Source organism: Xyrauchen texanus, chromosome 8 (assembly GCF_025860055.1).
Source record: "Xyrauchen texanus isolate HMW12.3.18 chromosome 8, RBS_HiC_50CHRs, whole genome shotgun sequence".
In the NCBI taxonomy this organism is placed as follows: domain Eukaryota; kingdom Metazoa; phylum Chordata; class Actinopteri; order Cypriniformes; family Catostomidae; genus Xyrauchen; species Xyrauchen texanus.
Genome location: NC_068283.1, coordinates 29,020,792 through 29,038,016, shown reverse-complemented (window position 1 = coordinate 29,038,016; position 17,225 = coordinate 29,020,792). Strand labels below are relative to the sequence as shown.

The window sequence follows — 17,225 nt, the reverse complement described above, 5'->3', positions numbered from 1 at the left end:
ACACAACGAGGCAGCATAAACACTAGATAAAATATATTCTAAAGATTCATATCATTTTATATCATATTACATATCATATTTATATCATACAGCATACAATTTAAATACATGCTTTAGCCGAAACAGCATTTCAATGTAACTAAATTTGCTTATTAGGACATATTTCAAATTTCAATACTCTGGAAATAAGTATGGAAACAGTCCCACTAGTAAAATATGTACGTTTATATAAAATAGCATGTCAACTAATGAAAACTAAATGACTTACTCGTCCGAAATTGTATCCTCGGCTGGATCAAGTCTCTCTTCAAAATACAAACGTCCCGCTCTTCTTCTGAGGAAAATGTTAACTCGACTAGTATCGTTACAAATGCGCAGTAAAGTGAATTAATTGTGTTTACATCAAACCTCACTGTCGGGGGCATTTATCATTTGCCTTGATCATCTCAGCACATTAGCGTTTGAATAGCACACTCTGCTGGTGGGTGTGATTACACTAGCTATAATGAGCTGAGCCAGTAAAAACTGTACATCGCTTTGTTTCATAAAGATAATATTTGTTTTAAATTTGAATTTTTTATTTAAAAGTACAAATTGTAAGCTTTTAGACATATGTTTCATGCTTGTGTGATAAGTATTCGCGGAGTTTCAGTTCATTTTTGTGACATGTTTCAGAAATATGCTCGTGAACACAGATTCTGCTGAAAGCTCACACTTTTTATTTTCTTTATTTTACAAAAGTACAAGGTTTTGTTGTTATTGTGAGTATACACAAATAAAAGTAGACCCTTTATAGTCTCTAATGATGTCTTACACTTATCTGTATACCCAAAAATGACGGAGTATTTTAAGTTGTTTCCGCTGTAATGACGAAAATATCCAACAGGACGCGCCGGCGCGTCCATCGACCCCAGAGGGTTAAGGAAAAATTAGCGATTATCAATTACAAAATAGGTGAAAGTCTATTTTGCAGATTATTCATATTTGACTCCTTTCTCTGCAGAGTTTTCTGCAGCCTATCACAGTGAGAGGTGGACATGTCTTGTGTGTGAAGCAGATTGGATCCCTGCTGACATGAAAATGGCATTTAATTAGAGTGGATTAATGGATGTTACCTTTGGCATGGCGATTGCCTCTCAGTTTCTGCTGTGTTGTCATTGTCGCTGTCACATCAGTCTGTGGGTAATCATACAACAGAAAGAAGTCAATATTAGATATTATAGTGAGAGTGTGATGCCATGTGAATTAACAGTTTCCTTGTCTGAAATATTGAAGCCATAACACAGAAAAAATATCAGTTTTCATGTAAAAATTCTAAACATCTTTAAAACAACATATTAAGTTTAAAAAAATCTAGCAAAATGTTGTGGAGTTTATGCTTAACACAAGAAAAATAACATTTGGCTAAGAAATAAATATATATGAGTTGTTCTTGTGAATTCAGTTTAAATTGGCCAAAATATATATTTTTTCTTTTCTTTTTTTTTTTACCTAAATGTAACCAAGTAGAGAAATGTCATGACATTTAACTCTAGACAAATTGTACGTAGCCGCTTTAAGAACTTCTTGGTTACTGATGTAACCTCTGTTCCCTGATGGAGGGAACGAGACATTGTGTTGATGTAGTGACACTAGGGGTTCGCTCTTGAGAGCCCCAATCACCTTTGCTATATTCAGAAAGGGCCAATGAAAATTGGCGAGTGGAATTTGCATGCTGCTCTCCGCCCCAGTCATACAGGTATTAAAGGAGATGGCATGCACCACTCATTCAGATTTGTGTTAAGGAGCTGTTCCCTCCATCAAGAAACAGAGGTTATATCAGTACTGTCTGTCACTCACTCTACATTGTGTCATTGTAATTTCCTGTGGAAAATGGTCATGTGGTCTGATGACTCCAGATTTACCCTATTCCAAAGTGATGGGTGTGTCAGGGTAAGAAGGGAAGTGCATGAAGCAATGCACCTGTCATGCATAGTGCCCACTGTACAAGCCTCTGGATGCAGTATATGAAGCAATGCACCCATCATGCATAGTGTCCACTGTACAACCCTCTGGAGGCAGTGTTATGACCTGGGGTGAATGTACTGAATGACCAGGTTATCCCATCAATGGATTTTTTCTTCGCTGATGGCACAGGCATATTCCAGGACATCAATGCCAAGATTCATCGGGCTCAAACTGTGAAAGAGTGGTTCAGGGAGCATGAGAAATAATTTTCACACATGAATTGGCCACCAAAGAGTCCTGACCTCAACCCTATTGAAAGTCTTTGGAATGTGCTGGAGAATACTTTACGGAGTGGTTTGACTCTCTCGTCATCAATACAAGATCTCGGACAAAAATGTATGCAACTCTGGATGGAAATAAATGTTGTGACATTGCATAAGCTTGTCAAAACAATGCCACAATGAATGTCGGTCCAACAAAATATACAACTTATTTTGCCAGGCAGTGTACTAAGTATTACAATTATTTTTACAGTGTATGTTTCATATTTACATTTTATGTTTTCTCCTTGTAAATGTCACTCAAAAAGGTGATTGTGGAGCAAAAGATTTGCCCCAAAAATTCATTTTTGTCTTCAATACATATGACGGATCTTGAAAGATTGAATATAATTTCCAGTGAGTGTATGTTGTGAATTTGACAGGTATTGCCTTCCTTTTTGCTTTCCTCATCAAAAATGAATTTTGTTTCCTAAGACAACAAATCATTTATTCATTCGGGACCGGGAGGGACACACCTCAACTAGTTCTTACATACACATAACATCCCTTTTTCTAAAGAGATGTCCTCAATGCTCTACATCAAGCCTGGCTACCTGGCTACAACAACGCTGTTATCAGATTGCCCCCCCAGTGTCACCTCATGCAGAAGAAATGTGCTCTATATATATATTAGTCAAACAATGCATCAATATAGCTACAGTGAGGAAAATAAGTATTTGAACACCCTGCTATTTTGCAAGTTCTCCCACTTGGAAATCATGGAGGGGTCTGAAATTGTCATCGTAGGTGCATGTCCACTGTGAGAGACATAATCTAAAAAAAAAATCCAGAAATCACAATGTATGATTTTTTAACTATTTATTTGTATGATACAGCTGCAAATAAGTATTTGAACACCTGAGAAAATCAATGTTAATATTTGGTACAGTAGCCTTTGTTTGCAATTACAGAGGTCAAACGTTTCCTGTAGTTTTCCACCAGGTTTGCACACACTGCAAGAGGGATTTTGGCCCACTCCTCCACACAGATCTTCTCTAGATCAGTCAGGTTTCTGGGCTGTCACTGAGAAACACGGAGTTTGAGCTCCCTCCAAAGATTCTCTATTGGGTTTAGGTCTGGAGACTGGCTAGGCCACGCCAGAACCTTGATATGCTTCTTACAGAGCCACTCCTTGGTTATCCTGGCTGTGTGCTTCGGGTCATTGTCATGTTGGAAGACCCAGCCTCGACCCATCTTCAATGCTCTAACTGAGGGAAGGAGGTTGTTCCCCAAAATCTCGCAATACATGGCCCCGGTCATCCTCTCCTTAATACAGTGCAGTCAGCCCTGTCCCATGTGCAGAAAAACACCCCCAAAGCATGATGCTACCACCCCCATGCTTCACAGTAGGGATGGTGTTCTTGGGATGGTACTCATCATTCTTCTTCCTCCAAACACGGTTAGTGGAATTATGACCAAAAAGTTCTATTTTGGTCTCATCTGACCACATGACTTTCTCCCATGACTCCTCTGGATCATCCAAATGGTCATTGGCAAACTTAAGACGGGCCTTGACATGTGCTGGTTCAAGCAGGGGAACCTTCCGTGCCATGCATGATTTCAAACCATGACGTCTTAGTGTATTACCAACAGTAACCTTGGAAACGGTGGTCCAGCTCTTTTCAGGTCATTGACCAGCTCCTCCCGTGTAGTTCTGGGCTGATTTCTCACCTTTCTTAGGATCATTGAGACCCCACGAGGTGAGATCTTGCATGGAGCCCCAGTCCGAGGGAGATTGACAGTCATGTTTAGCTTCTTCCATTTTCTAATGATTGCTCCAACAGTGGACCTTTTTTCACCAAGCTGCTTGGCAATTTCCCCATAGCCCTTTCCAGCCTTGTGGAGGTGTACAATTTTGTCTCTAGTGTCTTTGGACAGCTCTTTGGTCTTGGCCATGTTAGTAGTTGGATTCTTACTGATTGTATGGGGTGGACAGGTGTCTTTATGCAGCTAACGACCTCAAACAGGTGCATCTAATTTAGGATAATAAATGGAGTGGAGGTGGACATTTTACAGGCAGACTAACAGGTCTTTGAGGGTCAGAATTCTAGCTGATAGACAGGTGTTCAAATACTTATTTGCAGCTGTATCATACAAATAAATAGCTAAAAAATCATACATTGTGATTTCTGGATTTTTTTTTTAGATTATGTCTCTCACAGTGGACATGAACCTACGATGACAATTTCAGACCCCTCCATGATTTCTAAGTGGGAGAACTTGCAAAAATAGCAGGGTGTTCAAATACTTATTTTCCTCACTGTATATTCAGTTCAGTTCATTAACAATCAAGTGGCACTCAGCCCTTATATTTGATATATGATTGTGTCCACAATGGCTTTTAACAGCAGATGGCAGCAAGGAGCTTTTTGGCAAGTGAAAAAGTTAAGAGATGAGCAATGCAGTGCAAAAGCTCTAGTTATATAGCTTTTGAAATTATTTATTGATTTGGAAAAGTAACCTTCTTATCAAAATAAGATCTTCTTTTGAAGTTGAATTTGATTTGGTTTATGATGTAGTGATACAGTATTTCCTGCAAGTTTTTAGGTTTTATGTGCGTTTGTGAATTACGGTTTAATTTTGTATTGCTAATTCAAAATGCATATCTCATAAGCATCAGAACAGAAGAACACAAATTATTCACGTATTTTTTAAGTTTAAGTTCATTTTCAAATTGGACTAGGCTATTCTAATTTGTGCTTATGCAATTTATTTTATGTATTTATTTGGAAATCATTAGCATAGTCATGTGATCATCTGTAGAATGATATACTAATGCATTTAATATTGTGATTGCCGAAAGAACAGTATGTCCTTACAGCTTTGGGTGGCTGACAAAACTCTTGTTATTTTGACACGTTACATGACGTTGAACATCTGTCATGTATGCTTTGGTTTGGAACCCAGAGTAAGAATTGGAATTCAGCCATTGTAAGTTACCAGTTACCCTAGACAGGTTACACTGCTTAATTGCTGTAAATAATTTTAGCAAAGAGATACACAGCACAATAAACATTCAGTGTTTAGGATAATATTGTACAAATGATAGCTGTAATAATTATGCAGAGGACACAAAAACTTAAACATACATTGCTCTGAAATATTCATTTAATTTTAAGTTTTAAGCACTAATTGCATCTTCTTGGGTATCGGAGTTATAATGTGAGAAGATCAGCTCTGTGGTGAACGTTAAAGGGCCTTTCACTACAAAAGCTAAATTATTAATTAATCGTCAGAAAATTAATGTTGGTAAAACATGAACGTTCAGCACTCAGCTGGTCTGCCACCCGACTATCAGTTCAATACACTGCAAGAAGTTCAATACTGTCTAATATCAGCATTAAAGGAATGTTCCAGGTTCAATACAAGTTAAATTCAATCAATTCATAAATATACATATCATACAGAAGGTAGAGGTCTGTAAGATATCAAACATCACAAACTACATTTTAAACGATATTTTCCATTTTAAAAAATGCAAAGTTGTGTCCTCACTTTGCACCAACTCCTCATTCTTTTTAATAATCTGAATAAAATAGACAATATAATTGTCTAAGCCAGCTATAATTTTGAGTACCTCTTTCCCTCTTCCTGCTCATGGTGGATGCAACAGTAGGACACATGGTCTGGTAAGTTTAATTTATATATATTATTATTATTATTATTATTATTATTTTTTAACAATTATAGTTCAGGTCTCTGTGGCCTCATCTTCAACATGTCAACACCGTTATCCGATTGTGATCATTTCTGTTGAGAATTGTAGAATAATTTTGACATTTTAGTTTACATTATAGAGGCAGCTTCAACTGAGAAAACAAAATAGCTCCAGTGTACAACACAGTTTAGATGGAAAAATATTAAATTGTCAACATCAGAATTTTCAGAATAGTGTGAAAGTGTGTCACTTACCTGCTTTACTGTACACCATATTTGATAATGAAATACTTGACATTCTTGTTGGATGGATCAAATTAAAATAGCATTCTTTTTAGTGTGTCTGACAGAGTTGAAACAAATGGCAGTAAATGTAAATTATGAAGTGAATAATGAATGTCAATTTTCAGAAAAAAGTGTTTTACTTAAAACCTGTTCCCTTATATGGTTCATTAGCTGTGAGCTTTGTCTACACATTTATCCATTAATTTAGAATTATTAAATAAAATCTAAGATTTAAACAATGTTTTGTCCCTTATCTGTAGATCAGCAATGTTTGACTTCTCCTTTGCTTATGGAAAAATAATAATCATTATTGCAGTATATAAGCAACTGAATGGGGCCAGTCCATAAACATTCAAATACACACTGTTTAAAAAGTATATGCAGAGTTCAGAAGAACAATACTACTCTTATTATTTCTGCCATGAACAGATATGGCAGTGGTAAGAGTAGTATGAACTCAGCCATTGTCACAAGACGTAAACAATTATACATGTTCACATGATATTAGTGTGATAAAATTGCTTACAATCCTTATCCGTGTAAAGATGTGCAACATTACCACTTCGTTGCCATAACAACGTAACACAGGTAAACCCTGTAATCTGGGGTAATCAATATAAGGCTACAAATTCTGCCAACTGAGCTGACTTTAATTGAACATGGAACATTCCTTAAAAATAAAAACTTGTTCTGAAACTCTTGATTGAAAAGATTTGAAAATTGTTCTACAACAGCAAAGTCACAGCAATAACATTGCATTTTGTGAAGAAACCCCATGTGAGAACAAAAAGCTACGGTGTCTCTTCAATAAGCACACAACCGACAAATACACTCCATTTGAAGTGGACAAACCTAAAATGCTAACAAACAACCCAATCACACTTTGAGAAACCAAAATGAAAGCAGGTCAGGACCAGGTTTACTTGTGTGCATCTTGGCTAAAGTTCTAAATGTGTTCTTTAGAGAAATAACCCCTCTTATGGCTTTAAAACCCATGATCTACTACCCGTAGCATTTTTGTCATGGTTGACCGTGTAAGTGTAATGCAGTAGATGGTGATAGCGATTAGAAGGTCACAGGAATGATGGAAGCTAAGAGGCCAGAGGGCAGCTTTCTCCTGCCTGTCAGTCACTTGATTTCTGGATAGGGTTTGATGATTGCCGACCCATCACCCCTGCTTTAGGTGCAGCTCCCAAAGGGATCAATCAATTAGCAGTGTCAACACGGTTATTAGCCTTGGCGATAGTGATTTACGTTCTGAGCAACCAGGAGGCACACACAATAAAACGAGAAAAAACCTGCAATATGTGAACTGATTTTTAACACACACTGTACACCATACTTAATCATTTTCTTAATTAGTATGTTTGTATTGTTTCATATAAATATATAAGGAGCAATATTGGGAAAGAGAGTTGTGTCCAGAGAATCTGTCTTGAATTAATTATTAAAAATATAAACAATAATAATAAATATAGCTGCAAGCAGCGATGACGGGCCCAAGCACCATGGGTCCATTTCCACTCGGTGGTTTTCGGAAAACAAAGCATGATAGACACAGCAACAACTCAACATTAATGCAATAATTAATGCAAACGTGGACCCTAAACATACAATGCATAATAGATATATGCCACCATTCCAGTTTGACTACAACTACATGTAATTTAATCCATTGCCATGACAACACTATTAAAGTGACACAATTCCTTCCACTAGTTGGTGGTACTACACCCCTGACGGTTTGTAAAGCTGCATATCTCAGCAACTACAGCCTGAGTAAAAACAGCATGAACATTTTTATTTCTCGCAACATCATATTGGAGGTTGACCGCACAGCCTGATGCATGCTACCTAGGTCAATACCGAATGGATGGCTAGGCTTAAATGGGAGAGGTTTTGGTGCCTGTGAATCGATGTCAGAGTACGAGGGATAAGAAACAGAGTCAGGGAAGCGTTTACTCTTTCTAGCTGACTTGGGACCAGTGCGAGAATGGCCAGCCATACCCAAAATAATAAGAGTAACAGTGTTAGTGTTACTGTGCGTATCAGTCATATGAGAAATAGAAAAAAACAATACACGTTCATACAAACCCAGTTCAGGGCTGCACGATTTGATCAAAAATCCTAATTGCAGATTATTGCCTTTGATATTGTAATCGCGATTATTAATGTCAATTAAAATATTAAATTACCGTGACGTCACAAAGTAAGCAACCGTGTGGTTTTTCGGAGTAGCAGATATCATTGGTGGATATGAGCTGCGCTCCAGTTTATTTTAAGCATCTTTTCAGCATTAAATTATATTGTATTGTATTTTATATTGTAATAATGTTTGTTAAGGTAAGACAAATAAAAAACTATTTTAAATGGATATCTATGGTTTGGAATAAATTAAATTATTGCTATATTACTGTTTAAATCATTTGCTCACATACAGTAGGCCTAAATAATATGGCATATTCAATATTCAAACTTATTAACAGCCGATTTAAATTGACCAAGTTAATCTGTTCAGTAAGACCTTTCATGGAGAGACAGGGGACCATTCATCCCGTTAGATCTTCAATGGTGATCTTGTTCATGTAAGATCCTTTAGATCCTTTCTAGCCTCAGTGGTTGCACTTTGGAAATTAAACACAGTCATTTGTTTCGAGTTTGTGTGATTCATGAAAATGTTAAATCTACCAATACCAGCTGCGTTGCAAATGGGTCTTATAAGAGCAGATGCAAAAACAATTACGGTGATTCCTGAAATATGCTATTCATGCCATATTCTTTATGTTAAACACACAGTTAAGCCGAATTACTTTATTGCTATTTTGTACAAATCAAATTCACATTGGCCTACTTATTAACATGACAAAACAAATCTGTTATTACAATTTTGATAAATTGCACACAGAAATCTTGCAACGCAACAAACTCTCCCATTACAATGACAGCTGTCACTCACTGCAGGTTTACAGATCTGCATTTCGACAAAGCTGTCTAATCAGCATAACAAATCAATTATTTACACCACATCTGTGCCTTGATTAGAACAGGATCGTTTTAGTTTTGTCGTGTTGCTTATTTTCAGTGTATTTAACATCTACGTTCAAAGCGAGCGGTGCAATATGCAATGAATCCAAAATAATTACAAAGTGCTTTTTGCTCTTGTTCTACAGCTTAGTGTTTCTAGTTTTTCCAGTATTAATTTTCGTGTGCCAACACGAACATCTGGGCATTCAGATGGTTTAACAAACAGCTTAAAAAAAGTCTGAACAGCGTCAAACAAAAGGGCTGAACATCTGCTCTGTGCCTCTTTATATTTAGCTAAAAGTGTACATAGTATTGCTAGCTAATGTTTATTTAGCAAGTTTCACAGGAATTTGCTAAAAAATAGAGGCTAGCTGCCTGTCCGATGAACGCGAATGGTCATGTCATTTTTTCCAGAAATAACCAGTTAAATAAACGTTTTAGTTACTCGTACAAATAAATGCTTTGTAACTAAAACGTTTTGACTTTCAATAGAAAATACTAGCCTACATTTAATGCATTGTCATGCCAACGGTATTTAAGATATCAAGAAACCCTTCGGAATTTAAAATGTGCAATGCCTTGACATTAATCTGTATTTTTTTTTTAAGCAATTCAGTTTAACATAATAGGGATTTCCAACGTCTGTTAAAAGTGACACACTTCCTTCCGCCAGTTGGTGGCGCTATAACCATGACCCACATTAGTCACATCAAAGTGATCAACCCGCAAGGACAAACATTTGGCACAGTTTTGATGTTTTTGTAATTTTCTGCACGCAGAAGATATGAGACTTTTCCTTATTCCATTTTTTGCGTTGTTTTGTCGCTTCGCCATAACAACACCGTTCGATATATCAAAAAACCCTCCGCATTTTAGCAACGTCAATGTCTTGACATCCCTGCTGAAAAAAACAATAGAAACCATTACAGAAATGCTAATGGTTTCCAATACAAAACCATTACAAACCATCAGTCGTTAACCATTAAAACCATTACCAAATGGTGTCCATTACGTAGTGTGTTTTGGGCCATATTCCATTAGGATTTATTGGTTTGTATAGGTTTCCATTACAAATTTGTATTGGTCTTGATTTGCACATATTTAATGGTTTCCATTACAGCTTGTATTGGTTCTGATTTGTAATGGTTTTCTTACAAATTTGTATTGGTCATGATTTGTACATATTTAATGGTTTCCATTGCAGTTCCATTGCAGTTTTGTATTGGTTCTTGTAATGGTTTCATTACAAATTTGTATTGGTATTGATTTGCACATATTTAATGGTTTCCAGTAAAGATTGTATTGGTTAAGATTTGTATGTTTAATGGTTACATGCTTTTAGCTGTTAATAATTAGGACATGCGTTTTTAATTAATTTTTAATTAATTAATTTGAATTATTACTACAATTATACACAATATAAACTGCACACCAACTTTTCAATATAGCTTACAGCTCAGGTTTTGTTTAGCAAAGAATGAAGAACATGCACCTGAAATAAAAATTATATACAGTATTAAGACCTGCTTGTTTACTCAACCCAGCTGGAAATAAACATCTGACACAAAACATTAATATTAAATTTTTATTGCTTAATTCACAGTTAAGTTCACACTTAATTCACAGGCTTCACTGGGGCTGACTGATCAGACCTGCAAAAAGAAGGAGAATTCATTAGGACAATGTACCTCTTAAACCACATTACCAGTAGATTATCCATACATATATTTATATATATTCATCAACATCTTTGGGCGTACTTTGAGCAGATTCAAGATCTTGACAGCTGTGAACTTTGTCCACTAGTCATGTAATGTCCATATCATTACAGTCATCTCTTTATTTAACCTTATTTAACCTGGTGTAGGTTTTAAATTATGAAACAGATAGTTCAGGTTAGGGATGCACCGAAATTTAGTTAAGTTAGTGTTTTTGCTCTTAAAAACAGACGCAGCACATAATAGTATCCAACTGCAGAGCCGCAGCACTATTGAATGGGAAAGGCGGCTGGGTCTCGAAGTACAACATGTTTGAAAAGCTGCTAGACGCGAGCAACGGTCAAATATGTCCAATTGTCCATCTAACACATATTTACATAGAAAAACTGTTAAAAAGCAGCGGAGCTGACTGAAAACAGCATGAAGTAATCGCATCATCTCCATAACAGGGTATATACAGGAATCATGGAATTAAATTTAAGACCTTTTTAAGACCCCTTCCATACATTTTAAGACCTCATCGCCACTTCAAGTTTTAACCGTTAACATCGGTGAAACCTTACATTTTGATTGTAAGATAGCACAACTAAACAGTCTTATTAATGTAACATAATTCAGAAGGGTGGGAATGAAGCACAAGATAATTAATTCAGTGCCTACCCCAATGCAAGGTTTATTAGAAAAGAGAAACCAGAATTAGACCAATAAACAAAACAATTGACAACTTATTGAAGACAAAAACATGGAAAACATGGAAAATATTAAACGAAATAGTAAGAAACAATGTTGGAAGGACAGGATGCCCAACCTATTTTATGACAAAGAATAATATAATTATAAGTGATAAGGAACAAATTGCTAATGAATTTAATAATTTTTTTGTCAATGTTGGTCCCAGTTTGGCTAGAGAGATTGTAGGAATTGATAGGAAAAGTAGAACGGAAAGAGAAACTGGTAGTGTAAATAAGCAATCAATGTTTATAAGAGGAACAGATGGAAAAGAAATAATTGATATTGTTAAATCATTTAAAAATAAGAAGTCAACTGACTGGAATGATATGGATATGTCGGTGGTAAAACATATTATCGAGTGTGTTGAGAAACCTCTGGTACATATATGCAACTTGTCTCTTCAAAAAGGTTTATTTCCTAAAAAAATGAAAATCGCTAAAGTTATACCTATATATAAAACTGGAGATAGACATACCTTTTCAAATTATAGGCCTGTTTCTTTGCTTTCACAGTTTTCAAAAATATTGGAAAAATTATTTTATTCAAGATTAAATGATTTTGTTATCAAATACAACATATTAAGTAAAAAACAATATGGGTTTAGAAGTAATAGAACAACCTCACATGCATTAATAGAATTTGTAGAGAAAATATCTAACGCAATAGAAAATAAACAATACACAGTTGGGATATTTTTAGACCTTAAAAAGCATTTGACACTGTCGACCATGACATCTTACTAGAGAAACTGAATAAATATGGAGTGAGAGGGGTAGCTCACTCTTGGATAAGTAATTACTTAGAGAAAAGGCATCAATATGTCCAAATAGATAATTGCAAGTCACAACTGATGCAGGTAACATGTGGGGTTCCCCAAGGCTCTGTGCTGGGCCCATTGCTTTTTCTGTTATACATTAATGATATATGTGAGGTTTCCAAAGTATTACAACTGATATTATTTGCGGATGATACAAACTTATTTTGTTCTGGTGACAATCTGAAACAACTTTTGGATACAATGGGAAAAGAAATGGCACTGCTAAAAGATTGGTTTGATTCGAATAAACTAACGTTAAATATAAGTAAAACAAAATTTATTGTATTCGGCAATCGTTTATCGAATACTATAGGTAAATTAATGATTAATGGAGTTGAAATAGAAAGGGTGTCAGCTATTAAATTTCTTGGAGTAATTATAGACAATAAATTAAATTGGAAACCCCATATATCTTATATTAAGAACAAGATTTCAAAGTCAATTGCAATATTATATAAAGTTAAAGATTTCTTAAATGAAAAATCATTATATACTTTGTATTGTTCCCTTGTGCTTCCATACATTATTTATTGTGTGGAAGTATGGGGAAATACATATAAAACAAACACCAATCCAATATTTATGCTTCAAAAGAGAGCATTACGAATAGTAAAGAAAACCACCTATAGGGAGCCAACAAACTCCCTTTTTATTGAATTAAAGGCTCTAAAGTTTAAAGAATTAGTAGAACTAAAAACATTACAAATTATGTACAAAGCAAAAAACCATCAATTGCCAGAAAGTATCCAAGGGTTGTTCATAGAAAGAGAATGCCAACATGATTTAAGGGGAACTTGTATATTTAAAAGGAACCAAGTGAGGACCAATGCAAAATACCATTGTATTTCAGTTAAAGGTGTAAAATTATGGAATAACTGTCATGAGGAACTAAAAATATGTGGGACACTTAGTAAGTTAAAGAAACTATTTAAAAATAATGTATGGAAATTATATGAAACAATGTAAAGAGTGATAAATGAATAAGCTGTTTTTGTTGTAGTTTGGATTTGTGCAATTGTATTGCATAGGGAATACTAATGTTTTGTATTCTATTTAGATTTGTTTGTCAACATTATATTGATGTAAGACAATACGTTTTTTATTTTTTAATTGATTAAAATATGAGATGTTTTTAAAAAGGGTAGGCATTATAAGCAAGAGCTTCAGCCTACACCTGTTTCAGACTGAAGGAAATATGCTGTTGTTTGTCAGCTCAACTGTGTTGAAATTAAGTTGTCAGTCTGAAATAAATAAACCAAAAAAAAAAAAAAAAAAAAAAAAAAAAGAGGGAAAATAAACCTCTCCGAGCTAAAGGGACAATAAGTTCACAAAGTATATTCAAAAGACGTATTTGTAACATCAACTCTTAAAACTGTCTGCAAACCATAGCTCTTTTGTGGTACACTTCTCATGACAAACACCTGACTGGTCAGGCAGTTTACCTGTGATTACCACGGAGTGCTTGATTTGATGCACCTGAGCAGAGTGTCATTAGGGGTGTGCACGAATATTCGATCTGTAATTCATACCTGTCAACACTCCCGTTTTCCCAGGGAGCCAAAATGTCAGTTTTGTCGAGTATCCTAATAAGAGCCGACTGGGCAGTCTTAAATTAGTTAAATAAATTATTAAATGAACGTAAAGAGTTTTGAGAGAATGAGGCGTGTGTGAGATCAGCGTCTCTGTCAGCAGCGGTATCAGAGGGGTATTCAAAGGGGTATCAGGCCGTGAGTGCAGAGACGCTCTGCGTGAGTGGTATTTACGACAGTAAGGTTAAATACAAGTACTCCACAGCGACTCTAGGGGTCGCTGTTTGACAAAACCGGAATTCCTGCATATTGTGCCTTTTTAAATCGAGTTGGCTTATTGCGATTTTGAAATTATTCAAATATATATTGCGATTATTTTTTATGCACAGCTTGTCATTGATGTACGGCTCTGTAAACACTGCTCCATCTGAAAGCACTGCGAGTTTGAGTCACTTGTAACGTGCATTTGACAAAGCAACAACCGTCAAACATCTTTCCAAACCTCAGAAGCATTTACTACCGATCAGCCGCACTGCACTGACTAGCTGCGCATAAAATTATCGCAGCCTTTGCCAAATCGCGTGCTGTTTCATTGTGATTAATCGTGCAGCCCTAGTTTAAAAGAAGTATACAAATACAACACATTACATTTCGTAAGGGTATACAGGGATAACCTGGCTTCTCGAGACTTCGCGAGAAAATTATAGGAATATTTAGAGTTTATGTTTTACAGTCTACGAAATACCTTGTCATCCCTGTGCGATATAGCCGTTTGCTCCTCTGCTTCTGGACCGTGAACTGGCTGCTGTGGGAGAGAAGTGTGGCCTGCAGGAGAGGTCTGTGGCTCCTTTTGTGTTACTGTAATATCAGAGTAAAGGCCCATTCACACCAAGAACGATAACTATATTAGCATATCATTCTGTATATTCTAAGCGCATGCTTGTCTGTCACTTTAAATGCTCGAGCTCATTACAGCAGGATGGATTCTAATTAGCTGTCAATGTTTCTATCAATCACCGCCTATACATTACATTTGAATGTGTCCAATTCTTTCTAAGAACTTTAAAAACATGCATGTAAAATGAATAGCCAAACAGTTTTAAAATGCTCACTTTTGAGTAATATAGCCATTTGCTCCTCTGCTTCTGGACTATGAACTGGCTGCGGTGGGAGGGGAGTGTGGCCTGCAGTAGAGGTCTGTGGCTCCTGTTGTGTTACTGCAATATCAGATTAAGCAACACTTTTATTAGTTTTGTTGCAAATTTTTTTGAAAAATCACAGGCTATAAGTTGCATTTAAAAATGTTCAATTCTTCTCATCTATGTTAAATTAATAGCCAATCAGTTTGAAAATGCTCACTTTTTTTGTTTTGGAAGAGCTCCTCTTGGAGATGAAGGTTTAACTGCCTTAGTTGCAGCAGTGCAGCTTTCGTGTCCCTTTTCTCTTCTTTTAAACATTTGATTTCCCCCCCTTTTTCTTCATTACTCATCTCCTCCTCTCGCATCCTTTTTTTGAGGTTATAGTACTTGTCTTGCAGTTCCTTGTGCACAGCCATGGGGACATACTCAGTGTGTGTTTCATAACTGCTCTGGACAACTTTTTTCTTTTCTTTTAGGATTTCCATTAGATTTTTCCTTTTTTGTATGCTTTGGACTGCTGCCTTTTTTTTTTGTCTTGTCATTTGTCTTGTCACACTTTAAAATAAACAAAAAAATAGTTTGTTAACAGCTGGATTTGTGGTGAAAAACTACATTTCCCATGATGCTATTTAGATAATTTCACCAATCAGAAAACCGAAACAAGCAAAACACAAAGTGTGTAGTGTAGAGTGACCACCCGTCCCGCTTTGCGTTGTACTGCACAGCATTTTTACCCCTTGTCCCGCACATCGCAAATTGAGAAAATGTCCCGCATTTTCATCAGTCTGTTGGTTTTTAATTATCATATCAAGAAAACGTGCATGCGTTGTTTTGCCTTTTTAAAAAAGCATTTTATTTATTCTTTTTGTTGCGCAGTTTTTCACCTATATTTAACAGCTTCGTCAGAAGTGCAAATACAACAGCCGCTTTTTAAAGCCTATCCAATGGTTGGAAGGAAAGGAGTAAACACGGTCACTAGTAGGTTGTGACGGCTGTCAATCAAAATCTGGAGCGGTGATTCGTTACATGTGTTCCCTGCCAGAAAACAAATGGATAATTCGGTAAATTAAAAAATTTATTTAACAGAATTGATCAACTTGTTGCTTGCTGTGGTTGTTCAAATTCACATCCTTTCTAAAAATATGAAAGTTTTTGGTTTAATATATTCTTATAATATAAGACTGTCAATGACCTAATTTCATGTTGTTTTATATTTTTATTTGTTCATTATTTATGTTGTTGGATTTTAGTTGGACTTGGTCAGAACTTTTTAAAAATTTGTTTGTGCTCAGTGATGTTGAATTTAAATGACATTTAAAATAAAGACATGTTATGTGATGTAATAGTGTTTTCTGGAAGGGACTAAAGAACAAAGTATTTTTATCAGCTGAAATGCAGAATACAAATGTTTTTATTAAGTTAGATAGACATTAGAGGTGAAACTCGAAAAATTAGAATATACGTGCAAAAGTTATAATTTTGATGATTATGGCTTACAGCTTATGAAAACCCCAAATTCAAAATCTCAGAAAATTTGAATATTACATGAAATCAATAAAATAAAATAAATAAAAATACAGAAATGTCGGCCCTCTGAAAAGTATAATCATGCATATGTATATAGTTATATATACTAAATATATTAGTTTCACCTTTTAATTTGAATTACTGAAATACATGAACTTTTGCACGATATTCTATTTTTTCGAGTTTCACCTGTATATAACAGTTTCAGGTTATGTTTTAGTGTTGGTAACATGTCCCACATTGTCCCACACAAACTGAGTTATCGTCCCACATTTGGTTTGTTTGATGGTGGTCACCCTAGTGTAGTGTTATGTTTCACCAAATAGCTGATTGGTTTGGTTCATGGCTTACAACAATTTAATGGAGACTATTTTTAAATGAATGGAAAAACTACTTCTGGAACCTACGCTGCTGAAAAATGTCCAGCAATAATGCACTCAATTGTATTAATTAAGACATGCATTACATAGCTTACAGATGGATTCGTTGAGCTTTTGGTAGATGAGCAGTCTTCCTCATCACTGTTGAGT

The 17,225-nt window shown here is 35.6% G+C and overlaps 1 protein-coding gene and 1 long non-coding RNA gene across 2 annotated transcripts in view; one reads left to right on the top strand and one right to left on the bottom strand.

Annotated features, from left to right (window-relative positions):
• LOC127647275 (neuronal-specific septin-3-like) overlaps window positions 1-17,225 on the top strand; it is a 134,272-nt gene that overhangs the window by 7,678 nt on the left and 109,369 nt on the right. The gene's annotated exons all lie outside the window — the stretch shown is intronic.
• LOC127647280 (uncharacterized) lies at window positions 14,808-17,210 on the bottom strand. Its single transcript, XR_007971034.1, has 4 exons — window positions 17,171-17,210; window positions 15,389-15,723; window positions 15,142-15,246; window positions 14,808-14,887 (listed from the first exon to the last, which is right to left on the bottom strand). It is a non-coding gene; the product is annotated as an uncharacterized LOC127647280 (long non-coding RNA).